Consider the following 4,991-nt stretch of genomic DNA (forward strand, 5'->3'; position numbering starts at 1 on the left):
CCTTCACTGAGCCCCTCCATGCTGTGTTATGGGTGGGGAAAGGTTGTATAAAGATATCTGGGCAGGGTCAGGACATTGCAGGAAGTCAGCCCAGAGACGTTGTATAGGTTAGAGAACAGAATCCATTGGTTTGTGCAGCCGGTGAGTGTTGCTACAATAGTCCCTTTATTTGTGTGGTTATACATTCGGACAGATTTCAGCTATTAATGCAAAACGTTTATTTTTGGGACCATTAGACATAAAGAGCACAAAGATTTTGAAATACAAAGAGTATCTGTGTCATGAGGCAACCAATTCAAACCTGCGCCAGCAAACGAAAGTTGAAAAAATGAACATTTCAATCTGATGATGTATTTGTTGAGTGATGACACAGATAATTCTTATTTTACACATCTGACTTCCTGTCCGGTAGTCCCATAGAACCGTGTTTCTCAACAGGTGGGCCATGACCCAAAAGTGGGTGCCCTGTGATCAGTGGGTCCCCGCGTGTCTTCCATTGCACTAGGTGAGAAGCTCCAGTTCTCATATGTAGGGTGCATGTGTGCGTGAGATTGTGTTTGTGGTTGTGTGTGTCTGTCAGTGTTATTGAGGACCTGTTCACACTAATACAGTGCGGTAATCACACAGTCCCCTGCGATCAACGCACTGTACCACACAATCGCACCTACAGTGTGTTCTTGTACGGGAGGTGCCTTGTGTTGCTATTCATTTGAATGGCGACCCAAACGCACCTCCGGCTCACAGTTCGATCCACACCATACCCCTATGCCAAACGTTCCAGCACGGTGTGACTTGGGTCGTGAATTAATGACCAAGGACAAATGTGGGTCCTGAGGTTACACAGGTTGAGAACCACTGCCCTAGAATATCACTGTCCAGGCTGTACGCAGGTCTTTGACTTTTGGCCAAGTCAGCATTAAGCCCTACCTCTTCTTGGCACCAACACCCGCCCCGTTTCCAGTGCTAAGCCCCCATGACCTGCCAGTTATGGTCATAGAGCTGCCATCTTGTATCTGTCAGGTTTGGAGTTCAGGCCAGTTGAGCTCGGTACACACGTTCAGAATTTATTCAGAACTTTCGGAATGTCCCTTCAATTTTCTAACAGTTAATGGGGTCAGATTGGCCATCGATTGAAGGGAAATCAGGGGAGCAGGATGGAGGATGAACAAAATTGGGACAGTGAATGTGGTTTTTGTTCTGGAAATGCCATTCATTTCCAAAAATCAAATGTTACAACAAAAGGAAACTTCACTTCTGATGGCAATATCAAGTGTTCGGATGACATTGTTTGTATGAAAGATCATATAGAAATCTACCAAAGTACAGCCAGCTTCAGCACCCCTCTGGAGGCAGGGGGAGGGTGATGCCTTTATCCAGGACAGTGGTTCTCAACTTGTGTAACCTCAGGACCCACATTTGTCCTTGGTCATTAAGCCGCGACCCAAACCGCACCACCCTGGAACGCACTGCATTGCGTTACTTCATGTTCCAGTGCAAGCGATCATACTGTGGGCGGGAGGTGTTTTTGGGGTGGCATTCAAATGAATGGCAACGCAACGCACCTCCCGCACCAGAACGAACAGTAGTTGCAATTGCGTGGTAGTTTGTGAATAAAACACTGACAGACACACACACAGCCACAGACACAATCTCACACATTGATAATCCCCCCAAAAATGTAGGGGTTCAGTGCTGGGCTGCTGTACTGTGACAGAGCTCCATCCATAGGTGCATTGCTTGTACAGTGAACCAAACTAACTTGCGCTAACGGAAATAGTAAAACTAAATTAAGATGGATTAAAATTTAAAATAGATATTAATATGACCCCGGAGCTAAAATTTCTAAAACCAAAAAGGAAAAAAGCTGCTGAACTCAGGCTAAAAGCCTACAGAATAATGGTGTAATGAAGTGTACAGCGCTAAATGCCCTTCAGGAAATTAGATAACGGTAGGGATCATATGGTGTCACCTCCGTGTCAAGCAATCGTGAAACAGTGTATATATAATAAATATTTGTGTAAAAACTTATAGTACGTTATAAAATGTGTCAGCAGGTGTCATAAAAGGCGTGTCATACATGAACCTTATTAAATAAATAAACAAAAATCTTCAAAGAACATGTGTCATATATGTGAAAAAAATATTAATGTGAAAACAATATTAAATAAATAAATAAACATGTGTCATATATGTGAAAAATAAATATATCACAATCTAAAACAGTCTGTGTTGTTTTCTTTTGAAAATAAGTAGAAGTATGCACTTATAATATAAAAAATGCACCCAAAGTTCTTAAAGCTCTCCGATCTTCAAAACAAAAAAAAAGCCCAGAAGAATGAGAATCAAAATCAAAATCAAAAGAAATGTCCAATATTATGAAGTGTCCAACGAAAAAACGATAGAAAAAAAAAAAAAAGCAGGCAGGTCCCCTATAGGGAATGCACTCACCAGATCCCTGATGGTCGAAAGCCTTTATTCTTATCCAATGGAGGCCGAAGATGTATGTCCACGCAAGGGAGCTGTAAGCAATGCATGTATAGTTGGAGCTCCCTCACAGCCATACCCCCAGCCCACCCCACCTCAAGCTGACACTTGGCACAAGGCAGCATATTTTGAATGGCTACTTGGCACGAGAACTGACACTGGGGGAGGCTTTGGAGCCTCTCACCTAGCGCACTAGAAGGCATGAGGCGACCCACCAGTTGAGAACCATGGATGATCTATTGCAGACTACGGTCCCAAGACCAAACTGCTTTTGGGATTGGCATTCCATTCAAAACCATATCAGTATAAAGGGTAACATGCATACAGGTACATGAAGCAATACATCTACACCAAGGTGCAGTATATCACACTATGTATCGGGAATATGATTTGATTTGAAAATATGCTGGATATAAAGTTATTGAGAAATGTTTAGTAATGACAATCTACAAACACATACTTCTAGATACTTCCTCCCCGTTCTTCTCACAGCGGCCATTTTTACTAAGGGCAGATTAATCCATCTCCCTTTACTTCCTGGAACTCTGGCACATGTGACTAGGTCATGTGACCACACACATCATCTCAGGGGAGGAAAATGCCTTTCCCTGAGATCTCCTGAGATTACAGATGAGATTTCCCAGCATTGCTCTGCTGATGTCACCTTCCCAGAATGCAACGCTTGGCCACATTACCACACTAAGGCCCAAGAGGACCAGGAAGTGTAAAACCAATAATTGTAAGTGAATAAAAAATATGTTTGTTTAACTAATGAATGTCAGATGATCTGATATCAGCACGCAGAGCTGCATGCTGAGGTGATTGTTAGTGAAAGGGGGTAAAGGTTTACTATAAGACAAATATATATACATATATCACACTATCCACAATCTATGGAATCCAATTAGAAAATGTGTGAATCATTCAGGTGAAAGTTGTGTGAATCTAGGGTGAGGAATTTATAAATAGAGTGTAAAAACATAAATGAATGTTTACTTTCTAGTTGTATTTTAGATAAGATGAGCGAAAAAGATCTTTATAGGAAATATGATAATAAATTAAATGAAATAGAATATAAACATCACATATGGTGGGGGGTTACACATGTGTATATACAGTATATATATTTGGTGGTTTCTGTATTTGTGTATTTGGTGTAACTACTAAAATATAATAATAAAAATGTGAGAAGAGACATCTGACCATTTCTATATTTCTTAGTTGCCGGGGAGGGCACAAAGGGGGCAAATCTGCTACAGAATACTATTACAGGCACTGGGGGGCCTCAGCTGCCATTATGATGTGCGAGGTCCCTTGTGTGTCTGTGCCTTTAAGGAGGATTGGGCTGCCTCCTGGTGAACCTGCACCCAATTAATCCTTTCCTATATACGCTCCAAGATGGCGGCTCTCATAGATTAGAATTAGGAACACACTACACAGAGGGGCCATGACCAGGCAGTGTGGCTTCCATTTTCCAGGCTGGATGCTGAGTGTGCTGAGAATTTTTCGTACTGTGTGAAACCCCCTCCATGTGTCCGTCGCTTTAAAACTGGTTATGAATTGATGAGCGCGTTTGCCATTTGTATTGTCTGCCCAGAGGCAGATACATGATTTGTAGTTTCACCATAGCTGAAGTGCCAAGGTTGCGGCCCCCCTATCACCCATGTGCTTTTAAAAAAAAAAAACTATTTATAATCAACATGAGGTCTGTGGTGACGGTCATGTACATGTCTCTCTGGGGCGGCTTTGCTGGTTCTTTCTGCTTTGTCTTTCAGGTTACAAGCTGCCTGCTGTTGCTAGGAAGATTTACCTCAGTTGCTGGACAGACCTACAGTCAGCTGAGCACAGGATTGGCGGGAAAACAGCTGACCAATGAGTGTAACCTTTCCCCTCTATAGTCACTCCTGTCAGTGGGCGGGGTCAGCAGTTACCTCAGGACTGCCAGCTGGACTCACCTCTGGATTAGCTTCAGAATTCCTTTTGGATCTTTCCAACTGCTCACAGCCCGGAATGGATCATTGACTTCAGTGTGACTTCAGAGGGCGGATTCTCCTGATGGGGGGAACCGGCTCAGACATTTTATCTATTCCTGACTACAGCCGCCTCTTCCATTCCATCTGTGGACCCGGAACCTGCATTTGTGTCTCTCATTACTGATGTGCCGGCCTCACCCTGTGTACAGCATTGGGGCCTATACCTGAGGTCAGCCAGGAAACTCTTCATTTGCCTGCAGACGGTCCGGAATTTGTAGCAGGACTTTTAGCAGCTGCATTAGGACTGTCGCCTGTGACTAGGGAAGATCTGAGCATTGCAGTGCTGCGTGGTCAATATTTTTGTCTGCGAGGTCATCACTCTCCAAGGGACGGCCGGGCGGAGGATTGTGAGGCCAGATCAGAAGTGCCACATCATCACTGGGCCCGGCTGCCACTAGGACTTGTCAGGGACCAGGCGTGTTGGACCGCAGACCTGATGTGACAGAACGCAGGCCGAGGGGGGGGGGGGGGGGG

Source organism: Nanorana parkeri, unplaced genomic scaffold (genome assembly GCF_000935625.1).
Source record: "Nanorana parkeri isolate BGI_ZX_2015 unplaced genomic scaffold, ASM93562v1 scaffold1688, whole genome shotgun sequence".
NCBI lineage: Eukaryota > Metazoa > Chordata > Amphibia > Anura > Dicroglossidae > Nanorana > Nanorana parkeri.